Raw genomic sequence first — 14,029 nt, 5'->3', positions numbered from 1 at the left:
TGTTTCCACACTTTTTTCGTTTTTTCTCTTTTTCTCTTTGTAGTTTTTTGTTTTTCTGTAGCTTTTATCTTTGCTTGAAACTTAATAAAATTCTTATAAAAAAAAGGACAAGTGATTGAAGAAGTTTAAATATTCCATGGTTTGAGCACACATATCTGATCCCCTCTGCTAAATTACATTACATAGTTTTATATTGCAAAATATAAGAAACCCCCCCAGTATTTGGTTGTCTTAAAAGCTTACTTCTGAGACCCACACTCTATAGAACATTGTGCCACATGTAGTTCTTCTTAGGATTATTCTTTTTCTTTAAATGAAACTGTTGATTGAAACAGCAGACCCATACCAGAAGGCCAGCTTACTTAATTCTTTTTACTTGCCTGTCTTTTCTAATGAAAAGATATATACATCTCTCTCCCTCTCCCTCTCCCTCTCTCTCTCTCCCCTCTAGAGGTAGAAAGTTGGATAGGAATAGATTGTCAGTGGAAGTCTTGGCAGAAGGAAGATTATTAACTCCTCCATCTGCATTGGCATCTCACTTTTGAGTGGTATATGCATTTGTATGTGTTTCAGAGGCAGATCTTGGGCAAAGCTTGAAACTTCAGCTTGCTCAAAGCATGGAATATTGTTTGGCAGTATCTAATATATTAAATAGTACTTACTCTTAAGCTTATTGTCTAGTCTTATGTGTAGTTAAGCTGAATTTCCAAGAATTTCCCACAATTTTAAATGCAGATACAATTTGACATTATGTATGCCATCTAATTGTTAACTTGTCCAGGCAAGTTCTGTAGACAACTTTATGGGAAAATATATATAAATGTATGAATATATCCAGGAATTTCAGGTGTTTGAACAGAAGTCCATATGCTTAAGTTTTAGCTTGCTTTGTCTTCCAGATTGCACATGGACTTGCATACGACTATGATGGTTTAAGTAGATTGTATAATAATCAGAAATTATTCTACCCAACAAATCCATGGAGTAAAATTATCCTGCATTTTTCCTACCAGTTCTTAATTAATCAATCAATCAATCAATCAATCAATTAATTAATTAATCTATCAGATTTTTTATCACTGCCCATCTCCCCCACATGGGGGACCCTGGGCGGTTCACAGTAAAAACTTAATTAATGCAAGAGAAGAGCCTTTCAATGAAATTTATCAGTAAAATCAAGTATTCTTGCACTTATTTAACTACTAGGTACCCAAGGTGTACAAATGCCTTGGCTTTGCTTGTACATTAATCCCTCCAGCAAAATGCAGCTGTCCTGATTTTCCATTAATCCCAAGGCACACTCTCATGAGGAAACTCTTTTCATTATCTTTTTCTTCTTGGAAAATGTGGGGAGCCTGAGAGTCCTCAAAGTGATCTGAGGATGCATGGTTGAACTCAATACCAGCAGTTGTGATGTCATGAGTACTGATGGTGAGCAGGAGGGCCCCTATCCAGGGGGAAAAGTGCATGCGTAGTTTAGAGACTTTGACTTTCCTTCGAAGAAACTCAGGGCAGACCTGCCTTGATTTTTGGGTTTATCTGTCAGGGTTTCCCACAGCCTTTCAGTTTTGCAGGATTTTCTGTCTAGTAGAGTAGAACATTAAACACTAGAGACTGAAGCTACCATCTCAGCGTGGTTCTTTGCTCTAAGATAGGACACGCATCTTCTTCTACCTTTCACAAGACACTGAGCTCAAGTGCACCTACAAAGGAAATTTGAAAAAAAAATTTCCTCAGAATAAGGTAGGAAAACAGAAACCTCTTTTGCTGAGGAATACATTTTTAAGAAATTGCAGTGTAGAGTTTGAGACAGTGCTTAGTGGCAGAAGGGTCTCCAGACTTCTCAATAGTAGTTGTAAGCCCAGTTGTTGTTGTTTTTTGGTACTTTTGAGTCAGATTTTTTGACTCCTAGTAACTGCCTGGACAAGTCCCTACAGTTTTCTTGGCAAGATTTCAGAAGTGGTTTGCCTTTGCCTCCTTCCTAGGGCTGAGAGAGAGTGACTGGCCCAAGGTCACCCAGCTGGCTTTGTGGCTAAAGCAGGACTAGAGCTCACAGTCTCCCAGTTTCTAGCCAGGTGCCTTAACCGCTACACCATGTTGGAATTATCAGGGGTCAACTCAGCATTGTCTCATAAGCCTAAGGGGGTCTTTCTAGCAAACACATCTCTATTGTCCTTGTGGGATGTCACATGTGTCACCTGATTTCCACTTCTTCCTCCTTCTTGGGTTTGGAGATTAACAATCTCCATTTTACCTCTTGGGCACACTTGCAAGCAGGAGGTGCTGCAGAATGCAACTCTCACGTTTTTCATCTCGCTTGCCTGCAGACTTTCTATTTCCATAGAAAGTGTCTACAAAGAACTAGTGATGGATAAGTGCTTTCTACTTCGAAGCTACTTGTATCCATATCTACTGAATAAATATAAACTACCTTTTTTCTCATCATCTAACTACTGTGTGAAGACTTAATTTATTTTCTGAACGTTATTAAACGTAATGTGCAAGTTTCTTTTTGGTTCATGCTTCTACTTTGCAAGATTGTTGTTAGCTGCTTGGAGTTCTTTTATTAACCTTTAAAAGCTCCATCACACCATAGTAGCTCCTATAAGCCCAGAGAAGTAGATAAAACACAGGCATTCATTGTTTAAGAATGGCATGCAACTTTTATGCAGGCCTCCCATCAGCTGCTGCTACAGTTAGGATGTGTGGGCAAATGGGATTGCTGGAAGAAAGAAGAACGTGCATGCATCACTGCTGTGGATGGATTTCAGGGGAGATTATGATAGGCCTTTATTTGTGTCTGAGACATGTCTTCAGCCCTAGGAAGGTGGAAGTAATATGGAAAAGGAAAATAAATAAAGGTAGTAAAGAGTACACTGAGACCTTAAAGCAGCCTTTCTCAACTTTCTGACCCTGGAGGAACCCTTGAAATATTTTTCAGGCCTCAGGGAACCCCTGCACTTTCAGGCTCAAATATAGGCCACAAGTTACAAGACTATTATATTTGTTTCATGGGTAGGCCTGTATATATGCATTAACAGGGTTCTTAAACTAAAAATAAAGAATAAAACTTACCTCTTTAATGCGAAGTTCCCAAATTTGAAATAATTTTTAAAATAAATTGTGATCTCCTAGGGGACCCCTAGTGACCTCTTGCGGAACCCTAGGGTTCCACAGAACCCTGGTTGAGAAACCCTGCCTTAAAATGTGAGCTTAATATGTGGTTGTAATGGGCACCTTTAGCATGGCAAAGGTCCAGAGGTCCTTGTTAGATCAGCACACACCCATTGACCTGTAACCTAATCACTGCTTTCTCTAGTAAGAAAGCACAGGAGGACCACTTGGCTGAATTCCTGAGCAAACACAACTCCTCTCCCTTTGAACTTAAATAGGAAGGGAGGAGAATCAGGAAGACTAGAAGGAAAAAGAGAAGGGAGGACATATGTTCACCATGGCTGCAACATATCTGCAGGTTTTTTAGCTGATATCAATTTTTAAGATGTGTGGTTTTATAGACACACTGACAATGCACAGAATACAGGAAGACTAATGAGGAGGATGTAAAGTTTCCATCAACATGTCAGCAGTTCCATTTAGTGACAAAATATAGACTTCAAGATAGAGGCATCTAAGAATGCTACGGGAATACTGCTGGAACAGACCAAGGATTTCATCAGGTTTAGTGTGCATTTGAAGCCAGAGTCTTAAATCCTATCCCTTCCACACTGGCTTTGAGCTTCTTTTTCATCCCTAACTCTCTTGGATATACAGTGGATGTATGAATATTGTCAGGAATAGTGATATAGGAAATACAAACCATTTTGTACATTAAACAGTCAGACTTTTCAAGATAGGCAGATTATAATGAAAGGTTCTATGCAAAACAATGCAGCCTTTGCTTCTAAAAACCGAAGCAAAATTGCCTTGTTGCTTCTCTTCAAGTTGCTCTTAAGGCCTCCTCTTACATGGTGGGCAGCTGGAAGAGTACCTCTGTGGATGTACAGAAATGTCAGAATCGGCTTTTGTGCATCCTTACTAATTACTATAACTTACTGTAAATGTTTATATTTGAATCTAACCATAGTATGAATGTCACATGGCATAAATGTTGAAAGCAGTACAGTATTAAGATCTTTCAAATCCAGGTTCCTTTCCAGTGATGCAGCTGCTTAAATTTCTCTTTTGGTTCTAAAGGTTTACCTTTTCCTAGATATGCCATTCTGTTACGAGTTTTCCCTTTTTGATTAGGTGGCCAAATTAAATGCCACTTTGGAGATAATTTACCTCAGTGATTTGCACAGAATCATATTTTTGCATTAGATCCACTCCATTCTTCATGGGAGCCTCACATCTAATTTATAGTCATGACTACCTACTGAATCTGAAGAGATGACTTCATTGAGCTGCCGGTCCACAATTACACCAAAACCAGAGAAATTTACAACTAATTCTCATCTCATCAGTATGCAAGAGCAGTTTAAAATGCACACTTCAGAGTGAATCACTTTGCAGGAAACAGAACTCACATGGTTAGTATACTATCTATTCTAATTTTGCAATAGATATTTCATAAGACTATTGTAAGCCATTTTCACCAAGTCTTAGCTATGTTGATCAAAAATATCAGCATACCTTTTATTCCATTAGATAGGCCATTATATTGCTGGTTCACAGAGTAAAGTTGGCCATTCATTCGTACAGCTCTTTTTCCTCTCTTTCTCTCTCTCTCTGGATTTTATTTGATGACAGAACATCAGCTCTTAATTTACCATTTAACAATTTTCCTTAACGGGTTTTTTTCCCCCCAGTATTGGTATCAGTTCTCAGCAATCCACAAAGCAATAGGCGGAGAAGGAATGCAGTTCTGACCTAGAAGCTACGCTCCTTTCTTTCTGCTATGACATATAATGTCAAACTTTTCAGAACCTTTAACACTGATGAATGAAGCTAAGCTTTGTTTTAAAGAATTTGATTAACCAAGTAGAGGCAATCCAAAGTTCTCAGGCTTGCTTATTTAGTTAGGCAAGCATCTTGAATGAGAGCTGAAGTCTGCATTTTGGAAAAGAAGTTCAAGACAGAGATATCTCAGCAACTGATGAGGGGAGCCCTTTTCTATCTACTCATCTCCAAGAACAGAAAGCTACAGTTGGAGAAAAATGAATTTCTATCAGCTAAACACTGGAGTTATTAAGTGAAGGATTACTTTCCCTCCAACTACTATGTAATACTGTGCTGTCCTTTTGGAAGGTTGAACAGTGTGTAAAGAAACAAATAAATAAATAAAATTATTAATTACCACTTACAGTTTGTTCCATTTTCCTACCTAGCGTGCCACCCCCAATTAATCTCTAGCTTTGCTAATATAAGTACTGCTATCTTTCCTTTTTTATCTACCAAAAGAAGGAGAATTTTGATTTTAAAAAATGGAAGAAATCTGCAATTATGTTTTTCTATGCTGCAATCCTCAAAAAACTTGGTAGATTTTAATTAAGTGCGCATCTCATCTTATTTTCCATCTTAAGATTCTTACCCTGCAGATGCCACTGCTTTGACTTTAGTTCAGTTTCCCTTACAATCCACATCCCAGCTTTTTAAAATACCTAGTGCAAAGAAAAGATTTTGGGAGTTTGAACAATTGTCCTAACCCTGGATTCTTACTTTTTGTTCTTGTTACTGGCTTGAAATCTTACTTGTCTATTTAGCTTGCCATAGCCATGAAACAAAAACTAAATACTACTTATTTACTCTGACACTCACCCAAGGATTTTTGTCTCTCTTTTACAAAATGGATCTTGCCTTTGCTGGCATCTCAGCTTGCCTTTTCTGTATTCTCTTTGCTCCCTGCTGCTCTGACAATGTGCTGGTAGCCTTTCTCCCTGCTACTGATCATGGCCTGATATTATTCCGGCCCTATTGTCCACATCACCGGTCCACTGAAAGTGCTTGGCACTCTGTATGCTGAGAATCCCCAACAGCCCACCTCTATCTGAAAGAAGCACATTGCTTTTCTTTGTTGTGGCAGTTCCTCCTGCAGAAATGATACTTATCCCGCTCAGGCACATTTGCCACTTTAAATCTCTTTTCCTAAGGGACACTGGCTTTATAGTCGTGCAACCTGTTTAGGTAGAATGGCTGTCAGCACATTTTTGAGGTGCTTTTTAATTTGTCTGGTTGCTTGAAAATGATCTGCAGAAGAGCTTTGGAAAATTACTCCTAGCTAAGGCTATGCTGAATGGAAACAGAAGTGTAGGACAGTGGCAGAGTGTGTGCTTTTTGGGCAAAAGGTATGGGTTCCAAACACCATCATTTGTGTGATAGGAGTGGGAAGATCCTTGAAATCCTGGAGAGACAGCTATTAATTAGTGCAAACCAGGAATAGACAGCCTGTCCTAACAGCCAGGAACCACGCTGAGACGAGGAATAGGTCTCTAGTGTTTATTACTGCTACATTAGACAGAAAATCCTAACAAACTGAAGAAGCGTGGGAAAACCCAGACAGATAAACCCTGAAAGTCAAGGCGGGTCTGTTCTGTGTCTGCTCAACTCCTCGCTACTACGCATGCGTTTTCCCCCCTGGATAGAGGCCCCCTCCTGCTCACCATCAGTGCTCATGACACAGCCTGGTGCTTCCCTGTGTTTTAAACTACAACACCAACAGGTCCTTGCTAGAAGAAGAGGGAAGCTGAAGCTCAGAGCATTTGGGGGACATCAGATTTTCTACCCCTAATGCAATTAGAACAGAAGTAGAGGAGCTAATGGTCTGACTTGGCGTGGTCAGGGTTACTTTAATTCAAAATTTGTTTTAAAAGGGATATATTCAGCCCAGGCAGATGATTAAAATAACACTATTCACAACAGGTGAGCTCAGAGATGGTTTTGTGCATAGGCTAGATCTGCCTTTGATCACAGATACATGTAGTGGCCATGCTGTACATGCTAGAAATAAAATAAATGGGGTTTATTTTGCATACAAAAGTAGTCAGGATTCCCACCCAGATGGAGAAGCTGAAGAGGCATATAATGACAGGAGATGTGCAACTGTTGCACACAATGGTACCATAGGACAAGGGGAACCTGGTCATTTCCATGGCTTTCTCTGTGTTCTCTGAATACAAAAAGGGGGTGTTGACTGATTCCCCCTATTATTTCAATGTGTGGCCTTGATTCTGCCAGTATTATTTTCCTCCCTTTCCAGAACTTCCATTGTGCTTGCTGGCCTTGGCAATCAGAAATGCATCACGACCTCCCTGGGAAAAATTAGAGGTATTTCCATAATCACTGGATACAAGAACAGTGAGGGCAAATTGGACAGATGGCACTGAAAAGGGAGGAAAAGGAGGATTGCAGCATACAGAAGAACAGCTGAGAAAACAACAAAAACAGGGAGATGAATTTTGATGTGACAACATAGTAAAAAAGAGGCAATTATCTATGGCTCAGATTTAGATTTTACTTCAGCTCTACTTCCAGATTTTAATCCCCCAGTTCCGACACACATTCCTCATACATTCAAAATATATTTAGAAGGCTTTTCACATTCTGCCACATTTCTCAACTATTTTTCAATTTCTCCTATAAGCTGAATGAAAATTGGAGCAAATGATGGAGGTAACTTGCACAGCCAACCTTTGCTGACATAGCCAAGGAGCCTGGGTTTAACTAAGAACCTGTTTAGGCAGAGCTGATTGATTGATTGAGTAACTTGACACAATTCAATGCTTACACCCCAGGAACAATATTGTGGTATAGCCCAGCTAAAGACTGTTGGGTTGCAGGGAGACTGGAGTATGGATTCTAACTCATGTCCATATTAAGCACAATTGTCCTTTTTCCTCAGGCATATTTGGCCCATATGAATAATTTGTTCTTGCTCCTAGGAATGATACAGTCCCACCCACTTTGCATAATTACTCCACCCACTGCAGTTCTTGGCCCCCCAAATCCCCAACCACATTATGCTTATCTCATACTGCCTCATCTTCAGAGGCACAGTGGGCTGGGGGCACAGAACAGGAACTTTTTTATTGTGGTGTCCACTGCACAAAAAATATCTCAATGGGTTCACTTGTATCCCTATACTATGAATTTCAGACAAGCAGCAAGGGTTTCTCTTTCAGCTTTCTTGCAAGATATAAATAAATTTAAAAATGGACTGAAGTATTTTATTTATTTATTTATTATTCAAATTTTGCTACCGCCCATCTCCCCCAAAAGGGGGACTCTGGGCAGTTTATATTTAAGATATTAGAGTAATTAACTATTAAGAAGCCTCTTTGTCTCACACAATCAAATGTGTAATAATTTCTACATAGTAATCTCAGTCTGAAGCATTTTGCATCAGCAGAATTTAAAAAAAAAAGGTTTGGCCTAAGTTTTGAGTCTTTTGAAAAACTTTATTTTATATGCTCCTTCACTGCACTTCCTTAACAGGCTGCTGCTTTAGCATCATTTTTATTTTACTAAAACCCTTTCACCTTTGTTCTCCGAGAAAGATCAAAGCTATGACATTACAGCAAAACCTACGTTTTCTGGATCTTTAGTCAACAGACTTCAGATTCAACAGTCAAAAGTTTACAAAAGTCTGTTCTTTCTGAAAGGTGTGGACAAGTGATGTAATTCACATCATTTGCCTAACGTTTGAATAATATTTTATGCCATTATATCAGTGTACATCATGTGGGTAATGATGCCATATATGTGTCAACTTATGGCATTTGCATTGAAGTAAATGATGTATAAAGACCAGTGACTTCATTACACAAATGAAGCAAATTATGCAAATTATGTAGTTACCTACATTCAGTTTTAATGGGTATTTCACTATAACAGACACTCTTTGATCTTTACTGTATTGCCTCATTTTAGGTAAGGCTGCAAATATACTTTGTAATTGATGAAATTTGCCCCTAAGTAGGGATAGGATTGCACTATAATGGCAAAATAAGCTATTCAAGAATCTTATTGTTATAGTTTAATAAAAACCTTTCTCAACCACATTATCAATGATTTTTCTAAAAGCCTACCTTTATCTGTACAACTGTCTTTCTGAGTAAACTTTGATGTTTAAGAATTTTATATTTTTCTTAAAACTAATACAAAATAATAAAAAGAAGCCACATGGAGTAAAGGTGTTATCCTTAAGTTTCATTCCGGTCCCCAATAAGCCAAATCTGATCAATTAGTTGCACTTCTCAGACAAAGCTAGATTACAAACAAGACATAGAAGAAATAGAGGAGTGCTGGAAACATGCAAAAAAGTCAGCAGGGAAAGGGTTGAAGGGGAGTCAGACAACCATAGGCCTAACACTAATGTTGCATGGTTCTTATGTGGTCATGGTAGAAAATGGTAAGTTTAATGTCTTTTTGTGTCCCCATGGGAACAACAACATCAACAAAAAATATCTGATCATTGGAGGAATGATTTCTTTGTCAGGAGAAACTGTCAGGCCAGCCCAAGAATGACAGAGTCAGTCCATTCAAACTTCAGTTCTTTATTTGCTCACACCACATAGACAGAATCTTGCCAGACTAAAGCGACTCTACCTACCCTAAGGGGAAAGAACCTGGGAGAACTCTAGGGCGGGGCTACCCTGAACCTCCTGGTTTTCCCACCATTGCCTCCCAGACTGTGCCTCCTCTTATCTCTTCCACCTTCTTGGAACGTGCTCCCTCCTTCTTGAGAACCAGTGGCACTGCCGAAATCCACCACAGAAACGTTGCACAAAATGTATCCTGACATTTCAGATATACTGTAGATCTCACGTCCACTGATTTGATTAGAGAGGGAACTTGCTCTCTCTGTCTCTCCCCATTTATTCATAGTGAGTTCCCTCTCTGTCTCTCTCCATTTATTTATGGTGATCTGTGAATCGGTAATTCTGTGACACGGTGGTCATAATATACTCTATGGGCTGACTCTCATATTCTGCTAACCGTGGCATGAAAATGCCCAGTAATGGAAGAGTTTTGGAGTCAGGCAGAGTTCTAGTTCTGTAGACTGTTTTGAGTGTAGACTGTAACAATTTTAAAACAACAGCTATTGTACCCAATTTATTGCTAACGCTGTTGGAGATGCCACTAGCTTGAAGAAATTTGGTATCATGGACCACTCTGTGATGTAATCCAAATTCATCTTAGAAGGCTTGGCTGCTTGAGTTCACTATATATTTCTCATCAGCTGCACTGGAATAACTGGAATCTTCTTCATAGGACAGTTGTAAGAATAAAGGCCACACTGCAAAGACACTCGTGTGCAACAGTGCACAGTCACCTTATTAATAACTGCACAGATAGTCCATAAAAAGGAGAAAAGAACCCCCAGTTTGAATGGTGATGGCCTGAGTGCTTTGATTTGGAGGCTGAATTGCATTCCATCAGCTGTGGTAATTTCTTGGCTATGAATTGAGCAGTTCCAGAGCTAGTGTCAGGAAATGTATGCACATTCCAGCATCCAGCTAGAGTATCATTCAAGAAACACTTCCATGCATGTGCAAATTTTGATCCAGCATTTGGACCTGTTTGCATGAATCTCTGTTGCTCAATGTGGTGAAAGATAATGCAAATTGTATCCTGTCCATAAAGTTATGGACATAATTGATCTTTCTTTCAGCTTAGGTCTGTATATGAAAGGATCAGCATTTTTGCTCCTTCTCCTCTTCTAATACTTGGTCACATAAGCCCAATACTGCAGTGGCTGTTACTTTTAACAGGAAACCCACAAGACTTTCCTGTTCATGGATACCAGTTGTCTACAGGCCTTTGAACTGCAATTTAACTGTCAGTAACGAAGTGGATGATCAGCAATGGTCAAGCAGAATTTGGAAAGGCCTGAACTGGACTATTTCATCCAAATTTAATCTCCCTTGCCCGTCGTTTTACCAGCAAAACTGAATTATCTATGCAGTTCTTAAACAAGTAAGGCCTTTTAGACTGATACGGCCTGTAGAAAAGCAGGCTGCGAATGTCAATTTATGCCTTTTATAGTACATTTTGAGAAGTTCACCTGGGATCGTTTAACTGAAACTTTTTCTTGCTCAGTACTTTCTGTTTGTTTCCCAAAGGTAAGTATAATGAGCTGGATACCACACAAATGCCAAAGCACTTTTCCTTCTGCCAAAGTTTTTCATCTTCATGGAATCCTGCTCTGTCTCTCCTATCCACTCTCCATCCTTTCAAAGTGGTTACTTTTGTAAAATGAAACTTCAGGCAAACTAGAACTTGGTTATTCTCCACCTGCTTTGTACGGCTCCCATTCCTTTCCCTTGAAATCTCTCTCCGCTTTTCTTGGCTATGAGACATTCCTTGTCCTGAACCTGAGCCAAGGGTGAAGAGCCAATGCTTGTAGAATAAATGACAAATTAAAATAGTGAATAAATTTGGAAGGCCAACATTCTAATGTAACAAGAATAAAAGGTTGGAAAAATAGGGTGGAAATCCCAGGATTGGGCAGAAGGAGGGAGTTTAATTAGCTTGATTTTTGTTACTGTACATTTTTGCTACCACTACTGATGTCAGAAAATGTATTTATTAATAATGGAAAAGCAAAGAGTTCTTAATACATTATATGCATTAATTGGCTCAGTATTCTAATAATGTCTGTATCACTTGAAATATTTGTATAAATTAACTTTACCAATAGGTAAATATCATGGATTGTACTTCTTGCACTTCTTAATCTCATTGTTTAACAAATACTTTTGCTTATTTTCATTTCTCTTTCTGTCTCTTTTTCAAATCCAGTCTACTGCATTTGTCTCTTAATATAGCCATTTTTGCACATATTGTCTTTTAAGCATTTTTCACAAATTTACCTCATAAAATTTAATTAATTAATTAATTAATGCTTATTGGTGTTCATTTCCCTCCAAGTGCACCTATTAGTATAAATTTTTTTGTCTGAAGAATTCCATTTTAAAACAGCATGCAAATACTGATATATACCGTAATTGTATTCTGTGTTCCTTATTGATTGAGAAAGTAGAAATATATGTGGTAGATTCATTATAAAATGGAAAATGAATTTTCCTATCTTAACCATTCATTCTCATTCATTCATTAATTCCAGTTCTCTCTGGCATCATTTCCTGAATGTATATCAGCATTCCTCAACTGATTTTCCCCCTGCAATGGATTAGACAACAGCATCAATAGTTCCATTGGAAATAATGGGAGTTGCAATCCAACATGTTGGAAATCGCAAAATGTAACCCATTTCTCTGTACTCTACCAAGTAAGGACATTTAATAGAGTAGAATATTTAACTGGGCACTTACTATGAGAAGTACAAATTTAATGTATTTACTCTGGTAAACGGAATGTGCTAACTGGGTAAAGAACTCTTAAGAGCTCAGCTCAAGGCAATGGGGGGCGGGTTGCATGCAAGCTTATGTTCCTTCCTCACTTTCATCCTTCACATGTGCATATTGCTTACATGACTGCAGTTTCTCATGCTATCATGCCGGACGTTACTTTCTGCCACTAGTCTTCAGTGGGCAAAACTGCTACCACCCACAGGCAACCCCAAAACTTAAGCAGCAAAAAAAATGCCTCTCAGAGTTAATTCCAGCTGGAGTCAATGGCTTTTTCAGTTTAGTTAATCTGGGAATTTGGCAGCTGCACAGTTACTACATCAGAATAACAGATCTTAAACTATGTGACTAGGTGAGAAACCAGCCTTGGACAAGTGCCACTGTCATGTCAGATGGGTGAAACAAATGCAAACCCATAAATAGGAGCTGTTCCATGACCTCCTGTTCCTTAGTTTCTGTATCACTTTCTTAGTTGTTTTCAAGGACAGATAAAAATACAGATTAGACAAGGAATTCTTCCTTAGACCAGGACATGATATCTGCATAGAAATGTAATGGATCCCTCTTATTTTAGAGATCATCATTCCAAATGTCCTGTTGTTGAAATCTGGCCCTGGAATTCTGTTCCTGTCTGCTTAATCCTGCCAGATCCCTCCAAAACTCTGAGCAACACAGTTTTCCTTTGAGGTGGCAGTGGATCCCCTCTCATCCGCTTTCACAAAGAATGACAATATCCATCTTTTCAACATATCCTTTCAATTTTATTTTAATCATGGCTTTACTCTAAGTCTAAGGGACGCGGTGGCGCTGCGGGTTAAACCGCTGAGCTGTCGATCGGAAGGTCGGCGGTTCGAAACCGCGCGGCGGGGTGAGCTCCCGTTGCTCGTCCCAGCTTCTGCACACCAAGCAGTTCGAAAACATGCAAATGTGAGTAGATTAATTGGTACCGCTTCGGCGGGAAGGTAACGGCGTTCCGTGAGTCATGCTGGCCACATGACCCGGAAGTGTCTATGACAACGCCGGCTCCAAGGCTTAGAAACGGAGATGAGCACCGCCCCCTAGAGTCGGACACGACTGGACTTTACGTCAAGGGAAACCTTTACCTTTACTTTACCTTACTCTAAGTCAAGCCTTTATTGTTGTTTAGGGATACAATAGCAACAATTCCTGAGTGACATTGCTGGCCAGCTGCTGCCACTGTCCATCCCAATTCCAGCATTGTACCATATATTAGCAGCAGGGCAATCTTTTATAAGGAGTATATCCATATGCAGGGAAACTTTTTAAAGTTAATATTGTCAACAAATTGGTTAAGAATTTGGGTGACACAAACTAAGTCGAAAAAGCCTCAATTTACAGTCAGAGCTTGATCTGTAACAGATCGCTAATAGAGAAATATTGGCTGTGGTGTTATACACTGATATCAAAAGGAAAGAATGTAGATTTCTCAGTACTATTATTCCCCCTTCACAAAATGTCACTGGATGCTATCAGCAATGTAGAATGTCTATTTTTATTTATGATATTTATATCCTACTTCTCCATCATTTTGAAATGGCGCACCACATCAGTATAAACCATGGATATACAGCTAGCAGCCCAGGACCACAAATTCTCTCTCTTTTGTTCACTTTCAGTCCTAGACTTTATTTCTGTAATTAAATTAAAGTTAGTAGTCTTACAAGTAAAGAGGGTAGAAGAGTTTGGGTGGTAGAGGAAAT

The sequence above is a fragment of the Candoia aspera genome, chromosome 1 (genome assembly GCF_035149785.1).
Source record: "Candoia aspera isolate rCanAsp1 chromosome 1, rCanAsp1.hap2, whole genome shotgun sequence".
NCBI classification, from domain to species: Eukaryota; Metazoa; Chordata; class Lepidosauria; order Squamata; family Boidae; genus Candoia; species Candoia aspera.
This window is presented reverse-complemented; position numbering follows the sequence as displayed.